The following is a 16368-nucleotide window of genomic DNA, read 5'->3' as shown; positions in this document are numbered from 1 at the left end:
GCCTGGCCAACATGGCAAAACCCCGTATCTACTAAAAATACAAAACTTTGCCGGGTGTGGGGGCCGCATCTGTAGTCCCAGCTATTCGGGAGGCTGAGACAGGATAATCGCTTGAATTTGGGAGGAGGACGTTGCAGCGAGCCAAGATCGCGCCACTGCACTCAGCCTGGGCGACTGAGTGAGACTCTGTCTCAAGAAAAAAAAGAAAAAAAAAGCACATTTTCCCTACAGATCTGTCTGCTAACTGGGCCTGGAAGAAATACCTGAGAAACAATGAGCAAGATAACTCTATATTTTGATTTTCAAATACCATTCTCTACTAAAAGGAACCAGAGATACTAATAGAAAGTAGCTACTATTGTCAACTACACTGATTCCAGGACTGTGCCAGGAAAACTACAAGATGAACCTATCTTGCTGTGCCAGAATGATGGGGATGATTTAAAAGAATACAGAAGCGCAGGGGTAGCTCGCGCCTGTAACCCCAGCACTTCGGGAGACCGAGGCGGGCAGATCACCAGAGGTTAGGAGTTCCAGAACCACCTGGCCAACATGGTGAAGCTCCGTCTCTATTAAAAATACAAAAACTGGCCTGGAGTGGTGGTGCATGCCTCTAATCCCAGCTACTTGGGAAGCAGAGATAGGAGAATCGCTTGAACCCGGAGGCAGAGGTTGCAGTGAGCCGAGATCGCACCACTGCGCTCCAGCCTGGACAAGAGGGCAAGACCTGTCTCAATAAATAAATAAAAATAAAGTCCATGAGAAAAATAATAGTGTGTGTATGTATTTAGGCGTAAAGAGAGGAGAATCATTGTGGCAAAATATCGGGAATTGCTAAATCTGAGTAACGTGTGTATGGTAGTTCTTTGTATTAGTTTTGCAACTTTTCTGTAGGTTTGAAATAATTTCACACAAAAAGCTTTTTTTTAATTATCCCTTCTCAAATTTCTTTTCCCTCTTCCTTCAAGGGCTGCACTCTTCTATCAAGAGTTAACGTAGGTGGATACTAAAACAGAAGGGTCAGTACCGCCTCCGGGGATTTAGGTGAAGGCGAGGAGATGAGAAAGTGGATTCCCGGCCGGGCGCGGTGGCTCACGCCTGTAATCCCAGCACTTTGGGAGGCCGAGACGGGCGGATTACGAGGTCAGGAGATCGAGACCATCCTGGCTAACACGGTGAAACCCCGTCTCTACTAAAAAATACAAAAAACTAGCCGGGCGCGGTGGCGGGCGCCTGTAGTCCCAACTACTCGAGAGGCTGAGGCAGGAGAATGGCGTGAACCCGGGAGGCGGAGCTTGCAGTGAGCTGAGATCTGGCCACTGCACTCCAGCCTGGGCGACAGAGCGAGACTCCGTCTCAAAAAAAAAAAAAAGAAAAGAAAAAAAAGAAAGTGGAATTCCCAGCTATTAGAAATGAAGACCCAGGAGCGTGGGTCGCTGCCAGTCCTTACCCTCGCCAGAGCCTGGGCCAGCACCGTGGTCTCGAAACCCAGCATGGATTTCGTTTTGCGGACGCTATTGCTCCAGTTCTGACAGTCAAGAAACGACGGATGGAGAGAACGAGTACCGCCTGCGAAACGAGCTCGAGAGGGAAGCAGGGACGCGGTGGGATGCGCAACCTACGGCGGCGGCGGCAAAGGCGGAGGAGAAGCGAAGTGGGCGAGCGCCCGAGGCTGCCAGAGGATCTGGATGGGCCGGTAGGCGGAGTGCAGCCCGGAAGCCCATCTCCGCTGCATTTCCTCGGTGTCGGCGATAAGCGAGAGGGCTCATTCCCTGTAGAAGTGAACTGAAAACACTTTCCCGCAAGATCTCTCTCGTTTTGCTTAAGGCAGTCGCGGCATTGAGAATGCCTCGCAACTCCTTTACTGACTCGGACACTGGGGATCACGGGTACTCTTGAGTTTTGGTGGGTGGTATTGGTGGCTTCCGAGGAAACGACAGAGAAGCCGCCTATTTCCAATCCCTACTGTTCGCGAGGGAAGAGTGTTGAACCAGGAAGAGAAACCCTCCTGTTTAAGCCCCTTTGTTATAGGTAGGAAGAGTGTTCTTTGCTTTTGTTTTTGTTTTAGCTTGTCAAGCTTGGAATACAAGTCATGGAAAACAAGAAAGGTAGGGCAGTCCCAGTATATTTTAAACTTAAGAGGGTTTTCAGAAGAAGTACTACCTTGTTTTTATGGAATTCAGGGTGTCCAGATTTCAACCTACCCAGCAGAGGGAAGCTCTATGAGTCTAATATCTTGGCTTTCTTCTACATCAGCAAGCCTCTGAAATTCGGGTTCCTTTCTGGACAATATCACCTACACTTTTGCAGTGTGCTCCTATATTACTTACATCCAACTCGTGGAAGCATGAACAGTGGGAAAAGCCAAGGTTACCACATAAAAGAGGATCCTTACATGAGACAAGTGGAAATAAAGCAGCAGCTGAGGTGTGTGTGTAGAGGAAGAGACAAACGTGAAAATGTAGAAAGTGGATAGAAAATTTTTTCCAAGGAGGAAGAGGAATGGTCTACTCACAACAAGGAACTCTCTACTTACTGTTGCGAAGATACTTTTATTACATTTCATGCATACACTGGATTTTAACAACCAGAACACTGGTAGAATTGGTGGGGGCTGCAGAGACAGCAGTACTCCCAACCCTGAGGGTTAGTCCCCACCCTGAAGGTGGAGAGAAAATGATTACTCTCTGTCATAGGGCTTAGAATCGTCCAAGCTTGGGTTTCAAATTGAAGGGCCCAAATAGCTTGAGAAAGCACCAGGTATTTCAGCTCAAAAGAGTCTCTTGGTTCAAGAGAATTCCTGTGAGTTCTTCCAGAGGAAAATCAGTCTGTTGTGTGTGACCTGAAAAGTTACCTAAAATATTCAAAAGGTCAAAGAAATGGCAAATGAAACCCCAGCCCTGACATAAGATGAATACAATACTCACTGGCTTTCCTAGGTTTGAGTTTTTGATTGAGAATAGGTAGGGAACCCCAGGACCAACTCTTCCTCCTCAGCAGGTACCTGACCCTGGGACCTTCCGAAACTTCTAGAGCATTGCTTCGCAAACTTTAGCATCAGAGTCGCTTGAGGGCTTATTCAAACACAGGAGGCTGAGCCCCTTACTCAGCAGTTCTGATTCAACAGACCTAAGGTTGGCCTGAAATTTATTATTCTGCTTGCAGCACTCAAATCCCCCACCCCTTGCTCTCCTGTGCAGTGTCCACTGTGGCTAACATGCCACCGTTTGCCTGGAGAAAACCAATGGATATCAGGAAATTAAAGAAGAAAAAGTATGAAACAAAAAGAAAATACATGGCATGTGTGTATTACCTTCCTCCAAAAAATGTATCTCAAAACAAACATATGATTGGTCTGGAGGCACACACATGGCCAGTCCTCAGCTAAGCAGGTTTCACCAGACGGTATCCCTCCTGGATGCCGGTTATAGATATTTTCATTGGACAAAAGAAGCAAGTAAGGTCATGTCAGCCAGCCTCATAGAGTGTATCTATCATGCCAGCCTGATAGGCTGATGGACTAGGAACAAACGTCATACTCTCTTGCCTCTCAAAGACACGTTAATTCAACAGGAAATACGTGCAGAGAGAACAGCAGTTTTGAAATCATACATCACCGGAAACCCTAAAAGTTATCATGAGTGTATAGGATTTCTTGGGAGTTCCCTCTCCAAACAAAGCAGATGTAATCTGATGGATCGAGAAAGAACATGAAATGTTTGTCTGGTTTTTCCCACGGCAGCAAGTGCCGAACACACCTGCGATCTACTTACCTTTTAGTCTGCATGTATTTTCCATTGTGACAGAAAATCTTTTCCTAGTTTTTTATATGGGGCCTCCGTTTGCTGTTACCAGAAGTTCCCGGGCAATATTTTACTGTAACGAGAAAAACGGAGCTACTGAGGAAATACAGGAATACAAATTAGTCTTATGGAATATCAGTACGGAATGTTGATCCGTATTGGTTTCTGCTCCTCGCACGTTGAAGGCCTCTAATTCCCCTACAGTCTTCGTTCGGTTGTCCAGCGTCCTGCCACTCCAATCTCAAGCGGCTGGAGAGCCACAGCAGTCCTTGTCTCAGTACCGGATCACACTGGTGGCTGCGCTCTCTGCTCAGGTCGACAAGGAGAGACTGGTGGAGAAATCAGTGGACAGAGGCTTTCGCTCTGTTCTTTAACCCAGAAAACAAAAATAACTTTAAAAAAAAAAATTGATGCCTGCAGAGCGCTTTTCTTCCTTCTTCTCCTTTGTCTTGGCGTCTCTTTAATCATAGTACAAAATGGGAGCGAACGCGAGCCGCCTGTGAATGTGCACGCTTTTGTTTGGTTTCCAGAGACCCTGTTGCGATTCTGTTCTTGTTTCCCCCTCATTTCTTGTTTGTCTTCCTTCTGCTGTCGCAATCGCCTTAGGTGATGTCGAGGCTCACGGCATAGCCAGTGGAGATAGTTCGAGGCTGCGCATTGAGCTACATTTTTACTGTCTATTTGTGCAGAAATAGGATAGAAAAATGTGAGAAGGCAGAAATTTGCTGCTTGAGAACTGCCAGAGCAAAACCATCACTTGGAGGTGTCGGGGATCGAACCCGAGGCCTCATACATGCAAAGCATGCGCTCTACCACTGAGCTACACCCCCTTGCTTAAAGGGCTGTTTGTAATAATTTCCAGGAGGTAACTTTCATTTCCTGAGACTCTCCGTGAGCATGCTGGTAGTAGTGGTCAGTATTATGGAGTGTGGAGAGCCGTTCTGAGCAGGAGATACTTGGTACTAATGGGGGATACAGATTCTTTAGAATACTATGTAGGACTTGAAATGAAAAACAAAAGATTAGAAAAGTGTCAGGTAATAACTACAGGAAGTTTCCATTGTGGCTTCAAGACATTGAGTTCTTCAGGTCTCCTACTATTATGGTTGGAAAGAATCAAGTTCTGGTTTTCGTTTCTTTTGATTTCTTCCAGATACCACACGAAGCTATTGAAATTCAGCCTTTTCCTGCCTAAAACGGTTCATAATTGTTGTTTGCTCAATAGGAATATTAAAGGTAAGATTTGGTGGAGGAAAGCCACAATCAGAAGAAAACCTGAGAGCGATGCACTTAGCATGTTTTCATAAGGGTCCCTAGCTGGTGTGGCGTCTTATGCCTGTACTCACAGGTACTCCAGAGGCTGAGGCGGGAGGATGGCTTGAGCTCAGGAGTTGGTGGTTGTAGCGAGCTATGATTGCGCCACTGCCCTCCAGCCTGGGCAACAGAGAGAGAAGGCGAGGCGGGGCGAGGCGAGGCGGGGCGGGGCGGGGCGGGGCGGGGCAGGGCAGGGCAGGAGAAGAGAGGAGGGGAGGGGAGGGGAGGGGAGGGGAGGGGAGGGGAGGGGAGGGGATTAATAAGGCGTGAATGAAAAACAGCTATGGGGATGGAGAGAAGGGTTGAATTATGAGAATAAGACCGAAGATAAATACAAACAGGAGGATTGAAGAATGGTTTAAAAAAACATAGTATTGCCAAACACAAGCAGGTGCAGAAAGGGGGAGAGGTTTTAACAGCTTTTAGGAATGGGAGAAAGATTGGAAGATGGAGATGAGTTTGGCTCATACTAAATTTAAAGTATCTGTGGGGCACGTTTGTGAGGATGTTACATAGAGAATTCAGGCAATTAACTCGGTCTCCAGCCTGGGATTTGTAAGCGTTAGTAGTAGTAGACACATTACATGGAGGATGGATAAAGACTAAAAAGTGTACTTTGAGATATGGAAATTAGAAACCTATTCGTGATATTTGTAGTCAACAAACAAGTTTGTTTCTAAGAAGTTCTTGAATCTTGGGACTTATTGTGTGTCCTTTGAACTATATAAGAAGATGAGAAGAAAACCCATTTCTCAGCACCAAATTTCTAGTGACTATTAACTCTTTCTCATTCTGGTTTGCCCACATACGAGCCTTTGCCAATGTTAATAAAATAACATTGATGCCTTTAACAACTGGCAGATTGCAAGTTGTGTGGCAGACTTGGCTTTTCAGTTGGCTGATGGGATTTCTAGAACAAAAATAGGAAACACTGAGTGATAGATTTCACTGAAGGAGAAACTAGAAAATTGTTATATACAAAATTGATGTGTATTCATGTGTGTTTGCCTGCCTAACTCTGTCTGTGTGTGCATGTAAATGATGGGAAGGATTATCTTGGCTCTTTGATGCTGTAAAAGCAATATTAGCACAGTTTGCAGAAACTCCTTCATCTTTATGTTGTGTTACACCAAGAGAAACTTGGCCGTCTATTGGATTCTTGGGAATTCATAATAAGAAGGTTGCCTGATAAAAATGCGAGAATTTTAAATAATTAAGTATCTGTAGCTATTTTCAGGCTATCTACCAACAACATGTTTTTTGCATATAATCTGTAGGATGAGCTCATTTAACACAGCATTCTTCTGAGAAATTAAACATTTAATTTTGAAGACATACATACTCTGTCATACATACTCAATTTTGAAAACCTAAAAATATGTAAAGTATATGTTTAAATCTGCACAGTCCAATATGGTTATCGTTAGCCACAATGGGTATTGAGTACTGAAAACTGCCCAGTCCAACTTAAGATGTGTTGAAAGTGAGAAATATGTACCAGATTTCAAAGATGTAATTTTCTTTTTTTTCGTGGAGTCTCGCTTTGTCACCCAGACTGGAGCGCAGTGGGACAATCTTGGCTCACTGCAACCTCTGCCTGCCGGGTTCGAGCCATTCTCCTGCCTCAGCCTCCTGAGTAGCTGGGACTACAGGCATGTGCCACCATGCCCAGCTAATTTTTTTTTTTTTTTTTTTTTTTAGTTTAATTAGAGATAGGGTTTCACCGTGCTGGCCAGGCTCGTCTCAAACTCCTGACCACGTCATCTGCCCTTCTCGGCCTCCCAAAGTGCTGCGATTACAGGCAGGAGCTGCCGCACCTGGCCAGATGTAGTATCATTTTTTAAACATAAAATATCTCACTGATAATTTTAAGATTGATTACTTGTTAAAACAATATTTTGGACATGCAAGGTGATTTACATATATTAGTAAAACTGGACATAAAAGATGGAAACAATAGACACTGGGGACTACTAGAGGAGGAGGCAAGAAGGGGAAAGACTTGAAAAGCTAACTATTGGATACTATGCTGACTACCTGGGTGATGGGATTAATCCCACCCCAACCCCAGCATCATGCAATATACCCATGTAAAAAACCTGGACATGTACCCCCTGAATCTAAAATAAAACTTGAAATTATTATTATTAATGTTATTATTATTTTGAGACAGAGTCTTGCTCTGTCTCAGGCTAGAGTGCAGTGGCACTATCTGGGCTCACTGCAAACTCCTCCTCCAGGTTTCAAGTGATTCTCCTATCTCAGACTCCCAAGTAGCTAAAATTACAAGCGCGCGCCACCACACCCAGCTAATTTTTGTATTTTTAGTAGAGACAGGGTTTCACCATGTTGGTCAGGCTGGTCTCGAACCCCTGACCTCAGGTGATCTGCCCACCTCGGCCTCCCAAAGCGCTGGAATTACAGGTATGACCCATTTTGCCTGGCTAAAAGTTGAAATTATTAAAAAATCATATAAAATAAGTATTGCCTGTTTATTTTTTAAATGTGACTACTAGAAAATTTAAAACTACAGAAGTGGTTCTCATTTAAGATTTGTATTATGTTTTTAAAAAATTCTGTTTATCCAAGAAGCTAAAGTAGAAGACTTGTATAATCTTTTGATTGGACAGCATTGTCTAGAGACAATGTTATCTATTTAGGTGCTGTTCTGGGAGAATCCCAGAGCCAAAGGACATGGAACATGGCCTGCCAGTAATTAGGTTTCACACCACGAGTGGACTTGACTAAATGCATTTCTATGCATGATCTCCTTACACCTTTACAACATCCCATTTTACATAATCATTATTAGCCTCATTTTTAAGGTATTGAATGAGAGACAAATCATGCTTAGAATTACCCTAGGCCTTCGATTTCAACAAAATGTAAAGGAATCATTACTGTGCTAGGCAAGAAAACATTTAATGCTGTCATTTTTGTAATCAAATATTTCCTTTTTTTTTTTTTTTTTAAATGACAGAGTCTTGCTCTTGTTGCCTAGGGTGGAGTGCAATGGTGTGATCTAGGCTCACTGCAACCTCTGCCTCCCGGGTTCAAGGGATTCTCCTGCTTCAGCCTCCTGAGTAGTTGGGATTACAGGCATCCACCACCACGCCCGGCTAATTTGTTATTATTATTATTATTTTGTATTTTTAGTAATGACAGGGTATCACTATGTTGGCTAGGCTGGTCTTAAACTTCTGATCTCAGGTGATCTACCTGCCTTGGCCTCCCAAAGTGCTGGGATTGCAGGAGTGAGCCACCACGCCCAGCCTATCAAATATTTCTTACTGAAATAAAACACAAGCTTCTGAGTTGAGAAAGCGTCAGTGACTTAAAGGATAAAGTATCTGATTCCTAGTTCCTGTACAGTCAGTGTCCCCACCCTGAGGTTGCTTCTCATTTGGTACCAATTTTCCTTTCACAATTTGCTGCAGTTCTGATGTTGAAGTACTGTAGATTATTGTCTCCTCACACAGTATGCAGGAGTAAGAGGAAAATAACACTGAAAATGAAACACCAATTTGAAAGAAAAAAAGATATTCAAATAAAAAAAAACAAAAACAAAAACCCAGGATAAAAAAGGCCCATTGGGCCGGGCGCGGTGGCTCACGCCTGTAATCCCAGCACTTTGGGAGGCCGAGGCGGGCGGATCACAAGGTAAGGAGATCGAGACCACGGAGAAACCCCGTCTCTACTAAAAATACAAAAAATTAGCCGGGCGCGGTTGTGGGCGCCTGTAGTCCCAGCTACTCGGGAGGCTGAGGCAGGAGAATGGCGTGAACCCGGGAGGCGGAGCTTGCAGTGAGCCGAGATCGCGCCACTGCACTCCAGCCTGGGCGACAGAGCGAGACTCCGTCAAAAAAAAAAAAAAAAAAAAAAAAAAAAAAAAAAAAAAAAGGCCCATTATCCCAACACAGAATTTCAAGAGAGGAGTTGAAGTGAGAAAAGGAAAATGGGGCACATGCACCTGAGTCTTGACTTTCCTGCCCATTTGCTTTCATTTCCAGTATTCTAGGGCCCCTCATGAATGTTTGACAGAATAATTAATTTAGAAATACTTATTTTTGACCAGACACAGTGGCTCACACCTATAATTCCAGCACTTTGGGAGGCCGAGGCAGGCGGATCACGAGGTCAGGAGACCAGCCTGGCCAACGTGGTGAAATCCCGTCTCTACTAAAAATACAAAAATTAGTCGGGCATGGTGGTGGATGCCTGTAATCCCAGCTGCTTGGGAGGCTGAGGCAGGAGAATTGCTTGTGCGGGGGAGGTGGACGTTGCAGTGAGCTGAGATCGTTCCACTGCACTCTAGCCTGAGTGACATAGTAAGACTCCGTCTCCAAAAAAAAAAAAAAAGAAAAGAAATATTTATTTTTATTCTTTCCTGCATACCAACAAAGAAATAACAAGATTTGGAAATTCTAGACAAGGGTTCCAGGCTGAAGAAATGTCCTGTCAGTAAGAAACTTAAAATATTCCTGTAATTAGGTCTGGTGCGGTGGTTCCCACCTGTAATCCCAGCATGTTGGGAGGCAGAAACGGGCAGTTTGCTTGAGCCCAGGATTTCAACAACAGCCGGGGGAACATAGTGAAGCCCAGTTTCTACCAAAAAAAGTACAAAAGAGAGACAGAGAAAGCCAGGCTTGTTGTTGAATTTCTGTAGTCTCAGATCCTGCCTGACATGGGAGGATCGCTTGAGTCCAGGGAGGCTGAGGCTGCAGTGAGCTGTGATCATACCACTGCACTCCAGTATGGGTGACAGAGTGAGACCCTGCCTCAAAAAAACAAAACAAAACAAAACAAAAGTTATTTTTCCAGCAGTTTAACTGCAGAGCTATGGAGGTGACTCAAGATACAAACCGAGGGGTTTCTAATTGCAAAATGTTTCTTGAATATACCACCACCACCACATAGTTCTTCTTTTACAGGTTTCTTCACATTTCTTGTGATTTAAAACACCCCCACCCAACACATATAAATAACATCAAATCAGAAATGAATTGTAATTGCCACAGTCTATAGCATATTGGAATTTCTTAGATTTTAAAATTAGTAACTTTCTAGATTTAAGATTTTAAATGATTTACATGCCATCAGTTAACACTTCATGGAAGATTTCAGTGGAGAGAGTGATACAAATATACATACATATATATGTACATTACCTTTATGGAATTTTCAAAAAACAGCAAAAAAATTGGAGTTATATATAGACCTCTGGAATTGGTGTGCAAGTGTTGTATAAGGGAAAGACAACTATGCAAAAACCAAAAGACATCTGCCGAAACCCGGGATTGAACCAGGGACCTTTAGATCTTCAGTCTAATGCTCTCCCAACTGAGCTATTTCGGCTACCCTAGGTTTGTTTCATTAGCCATTTCTTCAAAATATAAAAACTGCCATTTGTAAGGTCAGTGTATCTTCCAATGCCTAATTCTGTTGTCTTCAGTATCACCCGTCATTCACTCACCTTCCCAACAATCCAAAAATACAAGTTCTGCTGCAATTTATGTCCGAAAATAGGATCCAATTTTCCCCCGCAAAAGACGGGAAAGAAAAGGCGAGACGACCAGGCACGGTGACTCACGCCTGTAATCTCTCCACTTTGGGAGGCTGTGGTGGGTGGATCACTTGAGGTCAGGAGTTCAAGACCAGCCTGGCCAACGTGGTGAAACACACGCCACCTACAAAAAATATAAAAATTAGCCAGAAGTGGTGGCGCACGCCTATAGTACCAGCTACTTCGGAGGCTGAGGCAGGAGAATCACTTGAACCAGGGAGTTCGAGATTGCAGTGAGCTGAGATCGCACCACTGCACTCCAGCCTGGGCGACAGTGAGACTCCGTCTCTAAACAAAAAAAAGAAAAAGAAAAAGAAAAAAGAAGAAAAGGAAAAGCGAGGAATAGGTCAGATCAGGAAGATGCTCCCATGCTTGGTCACCATGGAAACACTGCTCAGAAAACTAAGGGAAATTATCTAAAACTAAAATGAAATTATCTAGACTTTTCCTTTTCTCTTCTTTTGGCTCTTTTTTGTTTTGTTTTCTGTCTTGTTCTTCAATGACACGCCAAAAAGGAACAGAAGATTATTGGACACGTTAACGTGGTAGTAGGTTTATAGCTTGCAACTGAAGAAATCCTGAGCCAGCCAATTCTTTTTCTCTGTTTTCGTCCTTTTACCAGTCTAGTGCTAACACATCCACCTTAGGTGGTACGGAGACCCAGGGAGTGGAAACAGCAAGCATATGTTTATTTTAGTGTGACAACGCAATATATATAATACATATAAATATATAAATTTAAAATTAAAAATAAAAATATATTATGATATAAATATTATATAATACAAAAATACATATATATAGAGAGAGAAGATTCCAGCGAGAGAGAGAGAGAAAGAGAGAGAGAGAGAGAGAAAGAAAGAGAGAGACAATCTCACTCTGCCAGGCTGGAGTGCAGTGGCAATCTCCTCTCATTGCAACTTTGTCCTCCCGGCTCAATCAGTTCTCCCACCTCAGCCTAGAAATTCTTATATAACTTCAAAAGTGTGAGAACATTGGACTCCTCTTGTTAAATAATTTAGAAACAATTTCAGAGTTTACCGAATTTCTGAAACAATCCTCTCTGGAATGAGGAAATAACTACAGCCAACAACGACTTGCAAATTGAATTTTAATAAAACCGTCCCTATGTCTGGACAGTTTTCAAACTCGGTCTCCTATTCCGAGAGAGTCCAGGCTTTCTGTTAAAAAATTTAGATTCTCTTACAGGCTTTTTTTTCCTCCTCTCCCTCTTGTAAGGCCTGAGTCTCCCCAGACAGGAGACAACATTCCTCTAGGTTTATCCCCGCCGCCTGACGTCTCTCCCTAGCTGGGCGCAGCCTCAGCCTATGCTGCAGAAATGTTTGAAGTTGAGCATATGGAGAAGGGGAAAAAAGTGGAAAGTGATGTGGAAATTAAAACAGTGGCTACATATATAAATCTCAACACAGTGCTTAAAATGTGTGTAAATGGTTCTAGGAGTGCACTATACTATTGTGAAAAGTTCATTCAGAAGTAAACGGGAGGGAAGGTGGAGAGGAGCCGAGTGCCAGCTGGTGGAGAGAGGGAAGAGACGGGGTGCGGTGAAGTGGAGAAAGAAACACAAAAAGGGAGAGGGGCAGAGGGCAAGGAAAAGCATCCTCAAGATTATTAGGACTTGGATGGACGGGATGGTAGAGTGAGCCTAAGCATGCATCTCTCGGTCGCTTCCTCTGGATATGAGGGAAGAGAGGTTCCTTTTTGTCCCTAGGGAAGTAGGCTTGACCAGGAAGGAGACCTAGTTCGTTTTGTCCAGACTGCCACGGCTTCGCGAGCGCCTCGCCGCTCTTTCCGTCGCTCGATAGATAGTCTGGGCTTTTTGGGGGAGTACGTGATGTTGCGTTTTTTTGTTTGTGGTTCTGGAACCGCTGGTACTGTAGCTTCTGAGGGAGCTGCAGGGATTTCCCGATTTCCTGCGTGCCTGTGTTGAGAGTTAGAAGCGGGATCCGCCGACAGCTTCGAGACTGAGCACGACAGTGGAAACGTCTAATTTTATTAGGCTTTGCTTGAAATGCAAAAGATGAGAAAGAAAGTTCCCGTTTGCTTGCTCCACATATTTCCTTTAGAATGAAGCCAATAGAAAGTCAATTTCACCCTGAAGAAACTCCTCCTGGCGTTTGAAATGAGCTTCTTTACTCCTCACGTCCACCTCTTGGCTCAAAAGGACTCTGCAGATTCGCACAGCGGCTACGGAAAGGCAAAGTCGCGGTACAACAGGTGTTAACTACGTGTGCAGCCACCGTCTTCTTAGTCCTATTATAGGTGCAGAGGTAATATAGGTGAATCCCTCACAAGTCGAGTGGGTTGACCTCAAAATTGACTTTAGCGATGGCTTGTGACCACCTGGTAGGTGGTGGACCATTACAGCGTTTAGAAAGTGAATAAAAGAAAGGATGCATACGGATGCCCACTCACTTACTTGGCTTCTACAGATGCAGAGAGAGAGATCGCTTTTCTGCCTTCCGGGTGTTTAGTAACTTAATTTTTTATCTTTTGTTCAAATGAAATAGAGCTGAAAATATAAGGAGAATTCCTTTCAACGAGATAGTATTGAGATGCTTGCAGAGTATCCCCTCGTGGATTTCTGCTTAGCCCTGTGATACCAGCATCAGAAACTGTGCAAAGAGCTCTAATCTGGAGGTGTGGGTTGTTCAGTAGCTTAGAAAGAGGTTATTCCTGGAGAATAAGTGCAGCCAGCAGAAAAGGATCCATTGGGATTGGGAGAATAAAAGTTCATTCATTATTTTTATTTATGGAAAACAAAGAAATGAGCTTTACCCTATACTGGTCTTGGTCCCTGGAGTTCAGAGTGCTTGCATCTCAGGGCAGAAACTTCCTTAGAGGACCCAGAGAAGTATGTTCCCCCTAACAAATGTCAGCTGAAGTGACTGTGGTCTTTTTGTCATTTGTCATTATGTTTGCCATTTATTGTATGCTTGTAGTTAAATAGTTTACATTAAGTTTTAGAGTTTGTGGGTTTCTAATGGAAATAGTGACCACCAGCATATCAGGTCCTCAGCCACTGGCAGTGAAATCGTTTAGTGAAAGCTTGTAGGGCTTCTGCAACCTTGTTTAGAAGAAGAAACGCAAGGTCAGGCATGGTAGCACACGCCTGTAATCCCAGCACTTGGGGAGGCTAAGGTGGATGGATCACCTGAGGTTGGGAGTTCGAGACTAGCCTGACCAAGAGGGAGAAACCTCCACCTCTACTAAAAATATAAAATTAGCCGGGCATGGTGGTGCATGCTTGTAATCCCAGCTACTCAGGATGCTGAGGCAGGAGAATCACTTGAATCCAGGAGGCAGAGGTTGTGGTGAGCCAAGATTGCACTATTGTACTCCAGCCTGGGCAACAAGAGCGAAATTCTGTCTCAAAAAAACCAACCAAACAAACACCACACACACAAAAGGACTTAAGCCACACGGTTCTGTGGTTTCTGATTATTTCATTTACAGCTAGAAATTGGCTGGATGGCCAGGAATAGTACTTGCTTCCATAGTGCGTGGTTCACCTTAGTGACTGCTGGGACTGCTTAGAAAGAATAGGTGGATAATTATAAGCAGCAAATAACCTTAAGTGAATGAACAAGAATTACCTCTCTGTATGAGAGAGAGATGTAGAGGTCAACCCAGATATCTTGACAAGGCAGGAAATTTTGGACAGCTAGGGAAGGTCATGGAGCTCTTCTTACAGTGCCACCAGGAAGGAAATGGACCTCTGGAGGTACTGGGGAATGAGCCCAAGACCTTGTGCATGATAAGTACACACTCTACCACTGAGCTATACCCCCTCATAACTCTTGTGTATTTGGAACACTGGTGACCACCATTATCTGAGTATGTGCTCTATGTCATAAAGACAATTACCATGTGTTTCCAATTCCACTGTTTTTGATTTCCCTATATCTGAGTGCCCCCTCTCTTAGGCACGGTTACACCATGAAAAGGTACCTTAACAGTAAAAAGAAAAGCACTGTTTCTGATTTGGGATCAGCAAATCTATTTCCAAATAGAGCAAATTAACTGCATTTCAAAAGTATAACATAACCACATTGAAAATTCAGGAAAGAATTGACCTAAGAAAATGGTTTACACATTGTTCTCATTGTAAAAAGAAAAAGAACAGCAAGCAAATCTTAAACTCTATGTATCAGGAATATTTTCTGTAATGCTAAGGCAACAGTAATTCTGATATTTTGTGTGAATTTTAGGATTGGGAAAATGAGAGTGTGTGCACCTGTGTGTTGTTGGAACCAGGTTCTCACCGTGGGAAAGGAGGATGGTAAAGAATAGTCCTATTGGTGATGATGGGAATTAGAAGCATCAGTATGAAGTTATACACTTAATTGTAAAATGTCTCCACAGATCTCTCTGCTAACTGGGACTAGAAGAAATGATACCTCAGATGCAATGAGCAAAGATAATTCTATATATTGATTTTCAAATACCATTCCCTACTAAAAGGAACCAGCCATACTAATAGAAAGTAGCTATTAGTGTCAACTACACTGACTCCAGGACTGTGCCAGGGAAACTACAAGATGAACCTAAGATATCTTGCTGTGCCAGAATGTAGGTGCTCAGAATTGATGGGTATGATTAAAAGGACACAGAAGCCAGCTTGAAAGGGATCTCAATGGCCAAATCTGACACATTTTGAGCATTAATGATGACAATAAGTGATTATCAATCTTGGGAACTTAAACGAATAAATATGGAAGATGGGAAGATTTTCCTTACAGTTGTATGCCAAGTGGTAAATGTGGAAGTAAGGATAAAATTAGAAAATCCTCATTTGGGCCGGGCATGGTGGCTTACACCTGTAATTCCAGCACTTTGGGAGGCCAAGTTGCGGGGGATCACCTGAGGCTGGGAGTTCGAGACCAGCCTGACCAACATGGAGAAACCCCATCTCTACTAAAAATACAAAATTAGTCGGGCGTGGTGGCGCATGCCTGTAATCCCAGCTACTCAGGAGGCTGAGGCAGGAGAATCGCTTGAACCTGGGAGGCGGAGGTTGCGGTGAGCCAAGATCGCACCATTGTACTCCAGCCTGGGCAAGAAGAATGAAATTCCATCTCAATAATAGTAATAATAATAGTAAATAATAATGAGAAAAACTGACATCACATGCCTCTTGGTGTGATAGAGGGTAACATGATTTCTGTGACATTTCCATAACCTGAATCTAACCATGGCTACACAAATTAAGAAACATTCCACAAAACCACAGGCATACGCTCTTAAAAAACATATTCATGTCGTGAAAGACAAGAAGATTAAGAATCTGTTCCAAAGTGAAGGAGACTGAAAAGTCAAGACAACTAGATTCATATGTGATTCTGAAATGGCATCTAGTTTGGGAGAAAAATTTCTATAAAAGATTTCATTGATATGATTTAAATTTATATAGACTGTATATTAGATAATACTATTTTATCTATGTTAAGTTCACTAAATTTGATAATTGTGCTGTGGTAAGAAATTGACCTCATTCTTAAGAAATACACATTGAAGTATTTAGGAATAAAAAGATATAATGTCTGAAAATCATTATTAAATAGTTTAGACAAATAACTTTTGTCATATATAGATAAATATATATACACACATATACACACACACATACACACACTCATACACACACACACATATACATTCCACTGTTGC

General features: G+C 43.1%; 2 non-coding genes across 2 annotated transcripts; both read right to left on the bottom strand.

The window, feature by feature from the left end:
* Nucleotides 1-4561: 4561 nt before the first annotated feature.
* On the bottom strand, nt 4562-4633 carry TRNAA-UGC (transfer RNA alanine (anticodon UGC)). Its single transcript has one exon. It is a non-coding gene; the product is annotated as a tRNA-Ala (tRNA).
* Nucleotides 4634-10399: 5766 nt separating this feature from the next.
* On the bottom strand, nt 10400-10472 carry TRNAF-GAA (transfer RNA phenylalanine (anticodon GAA)). The gene has a single exon. It is a non-coding gene; the product is annotated as a tRNA-Phe (tRNA).
* Between the last annotated feature and the right edge of the window lie 5896 nt (nt 10473-16368).

Source organism: Macaca fascicularis, chromosome 4 (assembly GCF_037993035.2).
Source record: "Macaca fascicularis isolate 582-1 chromosome 4, T2T-MFA8v1.1".
Taxonomy (NCBI): Eukaryota; Metazoa; Chordata; class Mammalia; order Primates; family Cercopithecidae; genus Macaca; species Macaca fascicularis.
The sequence above is the reverse complement of the archived record's forward strand: the minus strand, read 5'-3'. Positions and strand labels throughout refer to the sequence as shown.